Genomic DNA, 17,755 nt, shown 5'->3' with positions numbered 1-17,755 from the left:
TAGAAGAGAACAAAATCCATGCTTCGTGAAGCTTACATTCTACAGAGGAGAAACAAAAATAGAATATATCTTTAAACACACACGTAGATATACAGATATCTACGTATATGTGTGTATGTATGTATATGTATATGTATATATATACATAAATGTCAGGTAGTGACGAGAGCTATGAGGAAAAATAAAGCAAAATAAGCAGATGAAGGGGTATAGGAGCACATGTATGTACTTGCTCAGACAAACTTGTACGTGCTCAAGTCATCAGATATGACTTCTCGACAGAGGTGACATTTGAATGAGTCAAGCGTATATCTTGGGGAAAAGTTTTTCAGTCTGATGTTTGAAGTGTAAATTCCCTGAGACTGGTGTATAGTTGGGAGGTCAAGGAGAATCAAGAAGGCTAATGGCTAGAAAATGGTGTATAAGAAGAAAATGGTGTGAGGGCAGGTGGGGGAAGGAGAGAAAGGCCAGACCGCATGGGGCCTGGAGACCACAGTCATCCTCTGAATTTCGCTGGAAGTGTGACTGGGAGTTATTGGAAGATTTGGTCAGAGGATCTCAGGATAAAATTTACATTAAATAGGATCTCTTGGTTGTTGTGTAAAAATAGGGTTACAAGAGTGTCAGTGGAAGCTAGGAGACTTGAGGGTCCTGCCTCAGTCCAAGTGAGAGGAAGGGGGCTCAGGCGCTAAAGGTGGCAGTGGACAGCGGGACTGGGGACGAGGCTTGGATGCTGGCTCAGAGGAAGAACAGTCAAGGAACCAAGGATGAATCCTGTTCATCTGACTATTTTTGGGCCAACCCTATAGCTGCCCCTTTGGGTTGGCTGAACAAAATCACTTAGAGATCCCCGTAACACCTCCTCTTCTGTTTGTAACATCACCGCTCTTTCTGTGCAGCGTTAGTTTCCGACTTTTCTCCCACCTCGGCATCCGGCCAACGCCACACAAGTGCGTCTTCCTCTCCAGGGTCTCGCTCACTCAGCCTTTCTTTCTCTCGCTCCGTAGCACTTAACTGAAACCATTATGGCACTAAGACTCCCTGCTTTGTTCTTCTTCAGGCCTGGAACGTGGACTTCTCTCTAAACTATTAAAATACCCTGGAAACTTGTTTTCCAGTTCCAAACTTTTTATGTATCAGAATAAACTTTCAAAAGTACCACATATATAATCATTTCTCAATACATACCTGTATCAAATCATTATGTTGTACACCTTAAACTAAAACAATGTCACAAGAAAATTTAAGGATCAGCCCTGGCTGGTGTGGCTCTGTAGCTTGAGCCTGAGCCTGTGAACCAAAGGGTCACTGGTTCGATTCCCCATCAGGACACATGCCTGGGTTGAGTGCCAGATCCCCAGTAGGGGGCACATGAAAGGCAACTACACATTGAAACATCACCTTATCTTTCCCCTTCCCTTCCCCTCCATCTAAAAATAAATAAATAAAATCTTTTTAAAAAGAAAATTTAAGGGTCTTACTACCAATTCCAACTTGGGAGGGTGGTCTGTCGCACCATGAAGTCCCAGCACTCAACTCGGTTCTGACAGTTCTGACACCACCTGCCTGGAGGTGGGGGAGGGCTCAGACCTACAGCACTGTCCCCCGCCACTGCTTCGGAAGCCACAGCAGAGCGGCCATTTATCAGAGGTTCTAATGAGCCCTCCTCCAGGTTAGATTGATTTGCTAGAGGTGTTCACAGAACTCAGAGAAACATTCTATTGACTAGATTACCCGTTTCTCTTTTTAAAAGATTTTATTTGTTTATTAACTACCGGTTTCTAATAAAAGAATACAGCTGAGAAACAGCCAGATGGAAGGGATGCATGGGGCAAGTTGAGGAGAAAGGGCATGGAGCGCCCGTGACTTCTCTGGGGAGGCCGCTCGCCCCAAATCTTCATGTGTTCATCAACCCTGATGCTCTCCGAGCCCCGTCCCCAAGGATGACTCCTGTTTTGATGCCCGTCTCTGCGGACGTTCTCCGCCCAGATGCAGAGGACCTGGGCCTGGGGCGGGGGTGGCCTAGGTTTATGCCGCTAAGTGGAAGTGCGGCTCCTTCTGTTGTGTTCATCAGGACAACGAAGGGGTGCATTTTCTAAGGTGGGGGACACTGAGGAGGAATGGTTTGGGTGGAATCCCGAGGGCATTTTGGCAAAGTTGAGAGCGGGAAGCGGACCTGAGGCCCTGGCAGAGATAGATGCCCGTTGAACAGTGAATCTGTGAGCCTGCAGACAGGGCAACACCCGGGCGCGGTATCGACCTGTGAGCCCTTGTGAGCTTGTAGACAGTGCTCACAGCAGGGAGCTTCCTGAGAGCTCAGGGAGTCAGTGCACTCATGGCAGTGGGGGTTTCCTGCGAGAAAATGGGCTGGGGAGGTCTAACACACCACCACCTAGGGGTGGTGAAGGCAAACACACAGTGGGGGGCACCGGGCTCCCTGGGGGTGGCAGTGGGCAGGAGTGTAGTTGCTTAGTTTCTGAGGGTGCAGGAAAGACCTGGGGACTTAACTGCCCTAGGTGCCTCTTCCCCAGTCCCATCCCCATTTTTAGTGGCTACATCCTTCCTCCAGAGAAGCCTTATCTTCCAAAATCCTGGCCTTTCCTCAGTTCTGGAGAGCCAACAGGTTGCCTTTTGGCAAGACTTCAGTCTACAGGCACCTCACTTAGAGCTTCTTCCTCTCTCAAAAAAATCAGTAGAGCCCTGGCTGGTGTGGCTCAGTGGATTGAGCACCAAAAGTCTGCTACTTCCATCCCAGTCAGGGCACATGCCGGGGTTGTGGGCCAGGTCCCCAGCTGGGGAGGTGTGAGAGGCGACGAAGCATACACTGATGTGTCTCTCCCTGTCTCCCTCCCTTGCCCTCTCTCTGAAAATAAACAAATAGCTGAAGATGGAATTGGAACCTCAGCTTCAGTGTGATCATGTTTCTCCAGTGTCACCTCAGTGAACAGGAGACGGGATCTAAACCCTGCAGGAATTTGACCCTCTGAGACCACAGACCTGCTCAGTTCTCCGCGGACGACACACTCTCTAGACACCGAATCACCATCAAGAAACACTTCGAGGTGCTGATGAGCCAGCAACCACGCCCCGTACTCTTTGGGTCCCTTAAATTTCATGGTTTTTTTTTTTCTGCTGCCTGCGACCCCTCTGAGACCTTCTGAAACCAAGCTCTTCAATATGGGAGCCTTGAGGCCTTCTGGCCACCTTGATTTTTGGAGTCCAATGTTGGCATCACCTCCGATCGTGCATGTGCGAGGCAACCGCGGCAGCCTCTCCTTAAAGTTCGAATCTGCTTTTTACATCTGACTCACTGTCAGGTTATTAAAATGATTTGAAAGAGAATAAAGAAATAAATAAAATCTTTAAAAAAATCAGTTGCTTCTCTTTTACCTCCTGTCCAGCTTCCAAAATATGTTAAACCTTTCATGTGGTGTGGGCTCCTCTCCTCCCCCTGGGGAAGCTATATTATTATGTAATGATTCACGGGCATTTTAATGTGGTTTTGAGAAACAGACGTTTGTGATTAACCCCTCATGTTTCCCCAAGTCATTTGAAGGACAGGATTGAGTATTGCCATGGAAAGAGCTAAGGATTCAACGTCAGACAGACCTGAGTTTAAGTCCCTGCTCCACCACTAGCAGGTTTGGGAGCCTGGAAAGGCTTCTAACTCCCGCTCTGTGCCCACTGTGGGTTGGAGATGACGCCTGCTGCTTGGCATCAGGAGGAGAGACTGGTGCCTGGGCACTGCCCACCCTCTTTTAAAGCCAACCCCCTAAAAGCACATATAAAGTAGAGTAGGGGTGAAAACAGACAAAAGGAGGCCCTGACTGGTGTGGCGCAGTGGGTTCTGAGTTGTTCCGTAAAGCAAAAGGTCTCTGGTTCCATCCCTGGTCAGGGCACATGCCTAGGTTGTCGGTTCAGTCCCAGCTGATTGATGTTTCTCTCCTACATTACTGTTTCTCCCTCTTTCTTTCCCCTCCATTTCTGCCCCCCCCTTTCTATATATATATATTAAAATTGAGAAGAAAAGAGTCAGCCAGACGTCAGAGACAAGGCCCGCCCTCTGGCTCAGGCACATTCCTTCTCCTCACCGTCACTTCTTCCTGTCCCAGAACTAAATATGCTCAACAACGACGCATTTGTCCAACGCCGAAGCTCAAGCAAGGCAGTACTATTAACGTGATCACTGATGTCCAAACAACAGAAGGAGCTGCACTTCCACTTAGCAGCATAAACCTATGCCACCCCCGCCCCAGGCCCAGGTCCTCTGCATCTGGGCGGAGAACGTCCGCAGAGACAGGTATCGGAAATAACCCTTGGTTATGCCTAACATCTCCTCTGAGAAGGGCCACAGCTTCTTCAGCTGATTTCCAAATTCAAAGCAAAGGAAAAAAAAGCCATAAAAGTATGGATGTGTTTAGCCCTGGCCTGCCCGGCTCTCTGCCACACACCGCATACATACGCTGCGTCCCACATGACGCCAGGTCACAGGCCGTGTCAGAGAGGACTTTGCTGAGGGACAGGTTTCACAGTACTCCCAGCAGCAACGCTAGAGGTGTCCACACGCGAAAGCAACCAGCACCTTGGAAATTGTGCCTTTGTCAAATGTTTAGGACTCAGGAAACATAGTTCCCAAGTCAGTTTCAACAGTGGCGCTGCAATGTCGGAGCATCACTCCAGAACGGAAAATGGGCGCACAGGCCGCTGTGGGCAGGGCACTGGCCAAGGCCGAGGCGCCAGGGTTTGTCCCTGCCCACTGGGAGCGGCGGCCTGCAGCTCAAAGGTCAGTCCTGGACACTTGAGCCTGAAGCCTGATGCCACTGTATACCGGCTGGGTGACACTGACCCTCCTTGAGCTTTGATGAGGACACTAATTTCAGACTTGCGGTGCTACAGTGCGGGTTAATAGGACAGGTTGCATAAAGCTCCCGTCCGCCTGGTACTCATACAAATGGTTATTGTTACTATTAGTAATGAGTGAAAGTGGCTGTGTTTCCTGGATGCCGAACAACGTGCCACAGTCAGGGAGGGCCACAGGAGTTCAGAGGGTGGCACTGTGACTGAGCTGACTAGGGAGGCTTCAAGGAGTAAGACCTTGACAAAGAGTTGCCAGGTAAACTACAGAAATCCCAGTTGAATTTGACTTTCAGATAAACAGTAAATACTTTTCTAGTATAAGTATTGTATGCCCTAAACATCAAGTAGGAGGTACTCATACTAAAAAAGTATCCATTGTTGACCTGAAATTCAGATTCAACTGAGCATGACTTATTTTTATTTGCTACATCCAGTAAGCCTAAACTTGAAGATGGGGCGACAGAGGGCTGGGAGCAGAGGGCAGGGGGGCATCCTGGGCCAAGCGGAAGAACCCACCTGCTCGCAGCTCAATGCCTGCCAGAACCTGTGCAGGGCAGTTAGCAAGACCCCCGCGACCCCTGTGCGGGTGCGGCATCCCTCACACTGCACTTCACAGCTGAGGAACTCAGCCTCAGACTCAAGCCCACTACTAGCTGGGATCCGAACCCCTGGTCGGCCCCACTGGTGCGCACCTGTTTTTTTCCTGGCACCTCATCCCAGTTGTTTGGGATACAGGGCTGCTTTAGGCCAAGGCAAGGTTATTTCACCTGGTTTTAACATTCCAACGGTTTGAGGAGAAAGATACACAAGGCAGTTCCTCTGGGATGGCAGCCATGTTAAAGTAGCTCCATTTGTATTATTTTTCACAGTCTATTGCAGTGTGCATTTGGGGGGAGAACAGGGAGATCTATGTTAGCAGGTTGAAGTGCTGCGAAATGCCTGGAAAATGGGTTGAGAAGTTGCATGCAGGGACTGGACCTGGGGACAGTGCTTCGAGTCCCCTCTATATAGAGAGGGAGCAGAGAACTGGGTTTGAGGCCCTGGGATGCCATGAGAGAGCAGATGGAGTGCCTGCAAGGAGCCGGGCAGGAATCATAAAAGAGTAAGAGGACCAGGTGTATTTGTGTGGACAGAAAAAAAGGGGGGAGGGTTCGATGGAAAATAATCTCACAGGGTGATCTGATCTTAAATTCCTAAGTGGGAAGGTCATGGTGGGTAGCCACATCCCAAGCCTGTTACTTCTTTAGTGAAAGGTTTTAAGCCAGCCCTGTTTATTGTTCTCATGCATCCAGGCTAACACACCTGGGAAGTATAAGAAGTAATATTCCTGGAAGTGAATAGTACCCCTGAAGGCAGCAATAATCTTTTAAATTTTTTTTATTTTTAGAGAGAGGGGAAGAAGAAAGAATGGGAGAGAAACATCAGTGTGTGGTTGCTTCTTATGTGTCCCCTACTGGGGACCTGGCCTGCAACCCAGGCATGTGCCCTGACTGGGAATCGAACCGGCGACCCTTTGCTTCACAGGCCCATGCTCCATCCACTGAGCTACACCAGCCAGGGCTTTTTAAAAATTTTTTATTTAAATTATTTTATTGTTGTTCAATTACAGTCGTATTTTCTCCCCACTCCCTCCAAACCCACCTCCCTCCCTTGCTTCCATGCCCCCCTTGGTCTTGTCCATGTGTCCTTTACAGTAGTTCCTGAAAACTCTTCTTCCCACTGTCCCCTCCCTCCTCCCCTCTGGCTAATGTTAGATTGTTCTTAATTTCAATGAATCTGGTTATATTTTGTTTGCTTTTTTCTTTTGTTGATTAGGTTCCAGTTAAAGGTGAGATCATATGGTATTTGTCCCTTGCCACCTGGCTTATTTCACTTAGCATAACGCTCTCCAGTTCCATCCATGCTGTTGCAAAGGGTAGGAGCTCCTTCTTTCTTTCTGCTGCATAGAATTCCGTTGTGTAAATGTACCAGTTTTTTGATCCACTCATTTACTGATGGGCACTCAGGTTGCTTCCAGCACTTGGTTATTGTAAATTGTGCTGCTATGAACATTGGGGTACATAGGTTCTTTTGAATTGGTGTTTCAGGATCTTAGGGTATAATCCCAGCAGTGGAATTGCTGGGTCAAAAGGCAGTTCCATTTTTAGTTTTCTGAGGAAATTCTGTACTGTTTCCCACAGTGGCTACACCATTCTGCATTCCCACCAACAGTGCCCTAGGGTTCCCTTTTCTCCCATCCTCTCCAACACTTTTTTGTTGATTTGTTTATGATGGCCATTCTGATCACTGTGAGGTGGTATCTCATTGTGGTTTTAGTTTGCATCTCTCTGATGGCTAGTTTTGCTGAGCATCTTTTCCTGTGTCTCTGGGCCTGAAGAGAGCAATAATCTCATAAACCATCGCGTAATCCAGTCTCCACCTTGTTTCTCCCACCTCCATGTAACATCCCCTCCTTAATTTTGAACGCATAAAAGAAGCTACAAAACTGTTATTCTCTGGAGCATTTGAGATCTTGCTCCCTCACATATGTTATCAGTTTGGCTCAAATAAACTCCTATAAAAATTATCTACAGGTTTGGACGTTTTTTATGTCAACATTTTTCAGAAAGTCTTCAGTCGGTGTTTTGTCACCTTTGTCATCCCGGAAGGAGGAGAAGACCTCCACTGCTTCAGCAAGATTCTGGAGAGGACTCTCGTTGTCCTGCCATGGGCTGCACGCCCACTCCCAAAGCCGTGCCTGTGGCCTCAGGTTACTGGCCTGGGACTGGCCAGGCTCAGGAGACCAGACCTGGGAGGTGGACTGAGGATGAGGGGTTCCCAAGGAAAACTGACCTTTTGTCTCCAGAAGGGGAAAAGAAGATGGACAAGTAAACAAGCACAAGTCAGCCAGGAGAAGTTGGTAGCTTGAGAAGGTTTAGAATGGAGGGAAAGCCTTTTTTTTTTTTTTGAATGGCAAAATCTGGGCCTAGTTGTAGATAAAGAAGCGAGACCCATTGGAGAGAGGCTGGATATGCCTGGGGAAACTGAGAAATAGGCCCCAGAAGAAAGGTGTGGAGGTAGGGTTCAGATAAAAGGCTAGGAGTCTGCCTTATTGAAGGGGTACAATTGATCTCAGAGAGGGAGGGGCTGGCAGAGAGGTGGGGAGGTCCGAGAGGTGGTGACAGGAAGTCGGAAGAACCTGTTCCTGGGCCACCTGCTGCCACAGGCCCTGGCGGAGAGCTTGGGCTTTGGAAACAGACTGCAGGGGTTTCAGGTCCAGCCCTCTCACTCACTAGGTCGTGATGTTGGGCTTCGGCTTTCTCATTTATGAAACGAGGATGATAATGATAGCCCCCACCCAAAGGATCTCGGTGAGGATGAAATGAGATAATGTATGTAAAGTACTTGGAAAAGCTGCTGCGTCTGGCACATGGAAAGACCTTGGGATTAGCTATTATGATGGTAATTATTACGATTTTTATTCCAGAGGGCTCACAGTGACAGTAATGAATTCCCATTCAACTGGCTCCTGCTCCTACCTGCTGACATAGGATCTCCAGCCCTCTACAAAGTCCCCCTCAAATATTGCAGATGGTCCCCCTAGGACATTTCAGTGGACCCCTATGGCGTACCCCCAAGTATTCTGCTGGTTGTGGCACTTCTCTGCTGGTGGGTGTGGCAGCAGGAACCTTCTCCCTTTCTGTCACCTCTGTGGGGGTTCCCGAGTGAGACAGATTGTTTCCACATGTGATGGTTTGGTGTGTCAGCTCTTCCATTTTCATTTGCTGCTGCTTCTATCCATGAGGCCCGACAGGCTTCCTTGGGGCTTGATTGTGAGTGGATTTGCATGTGGCACCCTCCTATATGGTAGCAGGATTTCCAGCCCTCTCTGAGGATGAGGACTTTGCAACGGAGCCATTTGGGAGCTTCCTCAGCCCCTCCAGCCAGGAGGTCGTGTAAGGTGTCCCTTCCTGGCTGCTTGGTGAGTTTCAACCTCAGCATACACACGTCGTTAGACTCTTAGTAAGGGTCCTGCTTCAGACCAGCCAGTCCCTCTGCAGAAATCTTGGGGAAAGTGAGACCAGCCACGCTGCAGGCGAGGGCAACCGAGGACAATGGTGAGGTGGCTGAGGACACAACGGCCACATTCCCAGAACCTATGGAACAGGGGCCCTGGGAAGAGGAGAGGCAGGTTGAGCTGGGCTCAGTCACCAAAGGCCCAGAATCAGACCCTGAGGCTCTAAAGTCCTTATCGAAACCGGTTGTCTGGCTTTTGCCCCAGGTAACTGTCAGGGACCCAACCAAGACTTCCTTTCTCTGCCTGGTTCCCATCCCTTCTCGGGCTCGTATTTCAGTACAACTCTCCCTTCTTTTTCCTCAGAGACACCCGGAGAGCCCCTGGGGGAAAGGGCACTGGAGCAAGGGCTGGGACACTGCCACAGGTCCATCTCAGCACCCTCTGTGTGCCCCAGTCCCTGCTAGGAAGAGAAGGCCTTTTCTTTGCCCACAGTCGCTCTGATTTTCAGAGCTATTGGGTTCATGGCCAGAGAACTATGTCCTTGAGGTGTTTTCTCATAGGTGCACTTGGAGCCCGACGTTCGGTTCTGTCCTGCACCACCTGTGAGACTTATGCTCTAGGGAGAAGGGAACGCCCTCCTCTCCATAGGCTACTGGGAGTGTGCACAAAATAAACCCAACTGAAACAGCCAGTGGCCACAGAAGTCACAAATGAAATGGAAAAAAAATCAAAATAAACAAACCCCCCAAACCCACCCTGGCCTCACGCAGAAAAGCCAGGACCCCAGAGCTGCGAGGGATGGGGAGCAGGCCTGTTCGGGGCTGATATTTACACAAAGGGCTTGGTCCCTCCCTCGGGCAAGTAAAGCAAGTTGTAAAATTTGAAGGCACATTTTAAAATTGTTTAAAATCCTGCAAATGTGTTTCCTGTCTGGCGCTGTGGACGAGGAGCTGGTAACACATGTGCATGTGTGGCCTAGAGTGCACATTAATGAGAGGGGTGGAGGCGGGGGCACCGAGGAGCTGACAAGAATCAGGGGCAAGAGAAGGAGTGTGTTGTGGCTCAGGGTGTGTGTTCCAGTGTTGGAATGCGTGTAAAAGGCCCCGGGACTTGGGAGGGAGGTTTAGTCTGTGATATTAGCATCTTTTAAAAAACCACTACACTTATAAATCATTAGTTAAAGGCCTGTAGGGGCAATAATGCAGGTATGTGATTTTTACTTCTGAAGCAAGTAGACGTGATAAACATTTGACAACATAATACTTAGAATATCGCAATATTCACTTGGCAAAGTTTGATAGTGGTTATTAGTCCCCTGCACATCCTGGCCTTCTATCTCTGCCTAAGCGCGTCCTCCGCCAGGGAGGCCTTTGCCAGCTGTCCAAGTCCTAGTCATCCATCCCGCCGGCTCGGTACCGCCTCCCCACAGTGCAAATTAATCACTCCCTCTCAGGGACATTTTGTCTTTTACGATGTTTACTTTGTAACAGACATTTCACATTCCAACACTGGAACACACACCCTGAGCGACAACAGACTCCTTCTCTTGCCCCTGATTCCTGTCAGCTCCTCGGCATCACTACCTCTAAACCCCCGGTGGCATTTTGTCTTTTACAGTGTTCACTTTGTTTTCCCCTCTGAAATTTGGCTGAATATGTGTCCGCCCCATGTCACATGTCTTTGAGGACTGTCTTTGGGCTGTCAGTGTCTTCCCTGCAGCTCTGCCCAGAGTGGGCTCTTGGGCAATGAAACTTTTTTTTTAAGGGGATTACTTTGTGGACAATGAAGATACTGCACTGGTCCAGACCTAATTTGATAAGAGCCATTATACATTTGGATATTTTTTTACTTCGGTTTTTGAACTTTGCCTCATTTAGAGTGTTGACATAATTGCACTGAATTTAGAATTAGTAAAATTGAAGATACAAGTTGAAGAAACTGTGATTTTATTTTACTCAGTTCTGATTTATACGTGATAGACATAATGTCTGTCTTGTTAGGAAACCCTTTGTGGCAGCATTTGCGGGGGACAAGATAATCTGTGGGAAACTAGTCTTTATTGTGAATATCCCTCACACCTGACTGATGGAAGATGGTGACACCCCAATAACTGGGTGCTATTCCCTGTGGTGAGTTTTGGGTATTGCAGAACCCAAAACTGGCCCTGGAAGGTCCACTTGATTCATATGAATAATTTAAAGGTGTCCAAAATGCAGCCTATATAATGGGGATGTTAAAGGGTAGGGCAATCTAAGAGTAGCTGTTGTACTAAGCTCTTAAAAGGAAACCACTCACACCCTGGCTGGTGTGGCTTAGTGGTTGGAGCATCATCCTGTAACCAAAAGGTTGCAGGTTCGATCCCCTGTCAGGGTGCATGCCTGGGTTGCGGTTCATTCCCAGTCTGGACAGACGTGAACAACCCCTAGTCCTGGGTGCCTGTGGAGGCAGCCGACCCACGTGCCTCTCATAGTAATGTTTCTCTCTTTCCCTTCCTCTCTGCCTTTCTCTCTCCCTCCCTCTCTCTAAAAAAAAAAAAAAAAGCAAGTGAAAATGTTCTCAGGTGACAACAACAAAAAAATCACAGGCACACAAAAACGATACATCTTTGGGGTCAAATAATGAGGCTGTGTTGGCATAGAGCCTGGGGTGGGCTCTCCCATAAAGGTGGGTGCTTGCGCCTTTCCTCTGCCTCCTATGCTCGAACTGGGGCTCGATTCCCAGTCAGGGCACATGCCTGGGTTGCAGGCCAGTTCCCAGCAAGGGATGCACGAGAGGCAACCACACATTGATATTTCTCTCCCTCTCTCCTTCCCTAACCCTCTAAAGACAAATAAATAAAATCTTCAAAAAATATAAAAAAAAGTATTTTTTAAACTAATTTGAGAGAGAGAGAGAGAGATTGATTTGCGGTCCCACTTATTTACTTCTTGTATGTGCCCTGACCTGAGATTGAAACTGCAACCCTGACACTCTAACAACCAACTGAGCCACCCAGCCAGGGCTTCAATTTGTAGAATTAGCGTTGCTATGGGTTTTTTTGTTTTTTTAAAGATTTTATTTATTTATTTATCTTTAGAGGGGAAGGGAAGGAGAGAAGGAGAGGAGAGAAATATCAATGTATGGTTGCCTCTCGTGATTCCCCCGCTGGGAGCTGGCCTGCAACCCAGGCATGTGCCCTGACTGGGAATCGAACGGCGATCATGTGGTTCGCAGGCCCGCACTCAATCCACCGAGCCACACCAGCCAGGGCAGCATTGCTATGTTAATTTATTACAGAAAATAATCTCACAGGGTGATCTGATCATAATTCCTAACTGGGCAGGGCCATGGTGGGCAGCCATGCCCCAGGCCTATAGCTTCTTTTTTTTTTAAAGAAAACTTTCTTATTTATTTATTTATTTATTTTTAAAGAGAGGGGAAGAGAGGGAGAAAGGGGAGGGAAACAACCCTGTGAGAGAGAAACATTGATCCATTGTTTCTTATACACCCCAAACCCACAATCCAGGCATGTGCTCTCACTGGGAATCGAACTGGCAACCTTTTGGTTCATAGGCCAGCACTCAATCCACTGAGCCACACCAGCCAGGGCAATATAGCTTATTTAGTAAAAGTTCTTCTTTGTCTTAAGCAACCCCTGCCCTTTTTTTTCTATGCACCTTTGAAATGCCCCCTCTCAGACCCTCTGAATAAAGAGTGGCCACCCTCTGAAAAGCACGTAATCTTAACTACCCTGTAATCCAACCCCCACCTTGCTCTCTCCCACCTTCATGTAATCTTCCCCTCTTAATCACAAATGAATAAAAGAAATGGCACAACTATAACTCTCTGGAGCACTTGCAATTCTACCCCCTGGTGTATGTCTACAGTCTGGCTGAATGAAACTTATAAAAACTCTACAGGTTCGGACATTTTTTACATCGACGCTTCCACTGACGTCATTGCCCCCCCTTGTCTTTCTCATCAATACCCCATCAATTACCTCCACTTCCCAACCAGAACACCACTGGGTTTCTGCCTGAGTCAGTTCTTTCCAAATAGCTATTCTTTTGGATCCCAAATAAATGCTTGCTGGTCATCACTCTGGCCTTCGTTTTTAGGTGGACGTGATCTTTTTGGTCTCCCAGGCTTTCGGTCTTGCCGCCAGCACTTTGCACCAGTCCAGGTTTCATCTTGGCAGCGACAAACTGACTGTAGGTCACTTAAAGCGGAAAAAAGGATTTGCTGGAACTCCAGTAGTTCACACAATGAATAGAAAAACCAGGAACCTGCCTTGGGAGATGGGCAGGGACCGAGGTACATGGGGCAGCCAGAAGTACAGCCCAGATCATGGGGAGAGCCTACTGGGTAGCGAATTCTCAGCTCCCTAAGTCTCTGAGTCCTTCCTTTGCATTTGGAGCCCTGAGTGGAAGCATCTGATTGACTGAGCTCTAGCAGAAAGAGCCTGGAGAGCAAGTATTTTACCTGTAGGCTTTTATAGCCCTGCCTCCCGCCTGGGCTTCTGATGCTGAAACAACCTCACTTGCTCCTGTGTCCAAATAGCTGCTGCATCCTCTAGGGACTGTTTCCATAATGCTCTTGTGTCCCCAGTGACCTGCACCCCACACTAGCATTCATGCCACTTGAGGAAAAGCTAGCAGAACACCTGGAGCGTGTTGCACAGTGGTTAAATCAGAACTCTCAAGCCAAATTGCCTTTAGATTACTAGCCATGTGACCTCAGGGAAGTTACTGACTTTTCTGTGCTTTCAGAGTTTGCTCATCTATAAAATAAGGATAACAATACTGTCTCTCTTAAGTTGATTGTGAAAATAAGTGCATTCTTGTACGCAAAGTGCTTCCAATGAGCCTGAAATGTTCTATGAATGTAAGCTGATGTTAATATTTCCAGAGCACCTTGCCCATTATCTGCTCTTGAGTCTCCACAACTTTCTTCTCTCTCTGCTTCTCCTCGCCTATGGTTCCCTGGTAAAATACAAGCCCTTGGCCCGTCTCTCCAGCGTGCTGGGTGGGCCCGTGGGCCCTTCTCCAGCCCAGTCTGGGATGTCCTCAGCCCATTTAAAACTGGTCTCCCCACGAGCATCCTCCAGGATACCTCTCCCCGACACGGGGACCCATGCCCTCAGAGGAGTTTCCTTCTGAGTCCCACAGCACGTGTGCGTGTCTCCTCCAAGGCATTTACCGCATTTGTCTTCAACAGTCTGGTCTGCACCACTCAAGTATTCCAGCTACTGTATTCTGGCTACTGCATTTGTATAGTCTTGTCCCTCCTCTCCGGGTGGTTCCAACCCCCTCCAGGCTGTGTTGCCCTTCCCCAACCTTCACATAGTCAATTCCTACTCTTCTCTAAGACCCAGCTCAGGACCCCTAGGACTCAGCAGCACCTGGCCCACGATTAGGGGTCACTGATGATGCCAAGGCCATGTGAAAGAAAAAGGGGCCACATACTAAACATGACAAGCTTAGGGGAGGCCTGCATGGTGGGCCTTACGAATCCAGAGGCCAAGGTCACCACACAGGGAAGCCAGAACTTAAAAATTCTTAAGTAGCCCTGGCTGGTTTGGCCCAGTGGATTGAGTGCCAGCCTGTTCCCCGAAGGGTCCTAGTTTGATTCCCAGTCAGGGCACATGGCTGGGTTGCAGGCCAGGTCCCTGGTGGCGGGCATGCAAGAGGCAACCACACATTGATGTTTCTCTTCCTCTCTTTCTTCTTCCCTTCCCCCTCTCTAAAAATAAATAAAAAAATATTTTTTAAAAACTCCTACCTAAATGTGAGTCATAGTGATTAGTCCCTTCCTGGGCCTGTAGCTTCCTTGACAAAGGTCAATCTTCAGACCTGAAATTGTCTATCATCTTTGTGTATGTAAGATAGCGTACCTTTGAAACATCAGAGTAATTTTCGCATCCAAACCCTTCAGCCACAGGCAGAAGAGCATGAGACCACATTTACCTTGTTACCCCCGCACCATCTCTGTGCACTGTAAATGAAACTGTCCCGCACCCACAATGTAGAGGGGTGTGTCCCTCTCTTTTACTCCTTATCCAGTCTCAGAGCCTCCCCTGCTTGCCTTCTCCCACCTCCCCAACCTGCCACCAATGGGTTTCACGCAGCCCTCCTCACATCTCCTCCTTTGGTGCTAATGCATAAAATAAACTGTAAAACCACCATCCTCTGAAGCGTTTTCTCAGTCCACTGAGATTTTGTTTCCTGGCAATTGTCAGTTTGGCTCAAATAAGCTCTTATAAGACTTTTTTTTAAGTAGATGTTCTTTTGACAACAGCCAGGAGAAAGGGAGGGAGCTGATGGGCTGAGGGAGGGGACTGTCTGGAGCCCGTCGGGTAAGGTGGGGGGTAAGGAACTTGGAAGAGGGACGTCTGAGGGCGAACGTTCTCCCCACTTCCTTCACTTCCCGCCTGCAGGCCAACTGCACCGCACCATTCCTCTGCACAGAAAATGCCCCTGACGGCCAGCCCTGCCTGAGAAGCCCTGGAAAGTATTTCCCCCACTCATTTCTCCGCCCCTACGGGACCTCAGCGCTCTTGACTTCCACGGCGCTGGGGCATTTATCAGGTACTACCTGTTCGAATAAATATTCGTGTTCCCGGGGCTCCTCCTCCCTGCCTTTCCTGTGTCCTGAGGTCTTCCCCTGCTCTCCCCCAACATCAGCACAGTCCCTCCCAGTCAGCCCAGGGCGGAAGGGGGGGCGGCAGACTGGGCCACGTAAAGAGAAACACACACCAGTGCTTGGTGACACCCTCCCCCGCCCCCCGCCGCTGAGCACCAGGCCCTCTCAGCTGTCCTTTCATTGGATCCCTACAGCAATTCTGTGAAGAAAGTCATCCTGCCTCCATCTTACTGACGAAAAGGTGGCCCGGGGCGGGGGGCCAAGGCTCAGAGAGGTTATATAACTTTCTCAGGTTCCCACAGCTGGGACTCAAACCCACATCCCTTCCGCATTCTCTCTGCATTGGTAAGAGGCCTTATCTGACACCCTGCGACGCCTGACCCAGTGCCTGATACACAAACTGACCTCAGTGAACGTCTGGTGAGAAGTGGAAAGTAAGTTATACTGAAGACCTCCTATCTGCAGGGACAGGCTGGAGGGGGCCTCTGCCCTCCCCAGAGGACTGCACTGGAGGAGCCTGTCCCGCAAACCTTCTCGAGTCCCTCTAGGACCCACCCAATTCCTGTCCCTTCTCCTTCTCCTACCCATGGGCTCCGGTGCTGGAAGGAGCTGCCCCTTCCCTCTCTATACTCACTCCCTTCCTCTGCCCACAGTCCATTCAGCACTTCCAGCCAAGTCTTGCCTTTACACCCAGCACAACTGGGCAGCGAGGTGTGGAAGGACTGACAGACGGGTGTGGCCCCCAACCCAGTGGAAGGCACTGCCTGGGCTCTGAACACCACTGCCTTTTTGAGCCTCAGTTTCCCCATGTAGTTGGGGGGGCACGTAATCCCCACCTTTGCCCACCTCACAGTGTTTAGGAGTCTATAAAGATGAACTAGTATGTGATAAAATACGCAGCTGAAAGCCGCGGGAGATCATAAAATGTTACACAACTGTGAGGGGTTCCAATCTGGCTGTAACATGGGCATTAAACTCTAACCTCTCAAATATATTTACCATAAAAAATTACAGAGCCCTGGGGACAGAACCAAGAAGTGTGCTTGCTTCTGGGAGATATTTATTTGTCCTCATTTGTGCTTCTCCTAGTTTTCTGCACTGGGATACGTTTATTTCTTCTGTAATCAGAAAAAAGTTATGCGAAAGGAATGCTTCTGAAATAAAAGTATCTAAACTCCTGCTCTTAAAATATGTTATAGTGAAAGTCTAACCAGTGATAGGAAAGAGGTTTATCAGCTGCACTGAGAGTGAATGTCCTCTGGCCCACCCTCAGCCTCGCCCAGCTGGGAAGGTGGGATTTCTCCCCGTCAAAACCAAGGTCCTACGAGGTCCACCGCATTCTCCTTCCACCCCTGGAGCTTGCAGTCTAGAGGAAGCCCTCCCTGTGAGCCCTGAGGTTCACCACGACATCCCAAAGGGACTATTTTCCTGCTTCTCACCTTCCTGAGCTCCAGAACCTCATCTCCAACAGTCCCAGGCAGCTCTGCCTGGAATTTCCACAGGCACCTCAAGTGCCGCGTGTCTGTGGCAGGCACTGCTCAGAGCTCACCCCTGCTCCCAGGCTGTCAGACACCACTTCTTTGGGGAGAGAGTAGATCCCATTTGGGGGAGGTAGACCCAGCCCCCACCAAGCAGAACCAGTCCCTTCTCCTCCTCCACAGACATGGGTGTAGGAATGGACACTGGGTCAGTTCTGTCCCTTGAGGGTAAATTGGCTGGGAAACTCTTAGAAATTCTTTTTCTTATCAGATAAAAGTATTCTTAAGAGGAGACCACCTCGTGCTCCCACCCGTTCTTCCTGTGACTCCCTTAGCCACCATCAGGACAGAGCCCAGAGGTGGAAAGCACTGGGTCTTTGGTGGCACAGACGAGCTGCTGCCCCACTTCCACAGGGCTGTGTTATGGGAAGAATAAAATCTCTTGTTTAAACTGCTGGTAGTTGGGCCCTGGCCGCTGTGGTTCAGTTGGTTTAGTGTTGGCCTGTGAACTGAACGATCGCAGGTTCAATTCCCAGTCGGGGCACATGCCTGGGTTACAGGTTCAGACGCCTGTTGAGGCGTGTGTGAGAGGCAGCCAATCGATGATGTTTCTCTCCCTCTCTTTCTCCCTCCCTTCTCCTCTCTCTATGAATAAATACATATACTTCAAACTGCTAGTAGTTGGGTATTGTTACCCTCAGCCCCAATCACTCCAATTTGATACAACCACCAAACAGCACTCTTCATTCCTTCTCCCCAGGTCTGTTCCTGTCCTCCATTTCCTATCTGTAAGCGGCACTGC

The 17,755-nt window shown here is 49.0% G+C and overlaps 1 pseudogene; it reads left to right on the top strand.

Annotated features, from left to right (window-relative positions):
* Positions 1-2,918: 2,918 nt before the first annotated feature.
* LOC118990225 (H/ACA ribonucleoprotein complex subunit 3-like) lies at positions 2,919-4,313 on the top strand (annotated as a pseudogene).
* Positions 4,314-17,755: the final 13,442 nt, after the last annotated feature.

The sequence above is a fragment of the Sturnira hondurensis genome, unplaced genomic scaffold, assembly GCF_014824575.4.
Source record: "Sturnira hondurensis isolate 20B ecotype Veracruz unplaced genomic scaffold, ASM1482457v3 Scaffold0006829, whole genome shotgun sequence".
Taxonomy (NCBI): domain Eukaryota; kingdom Metazoa; phylum Chordata; class Mammalia; order Chiroptera; family Phyllostomidae; genus Sturnira; species Sturnira hondurensis.
The sequence above is the reverse complement of the archived record's forward strand: the minus strand, read 5'-3'. Positions and strand labels throughout refer to the sequence as shown.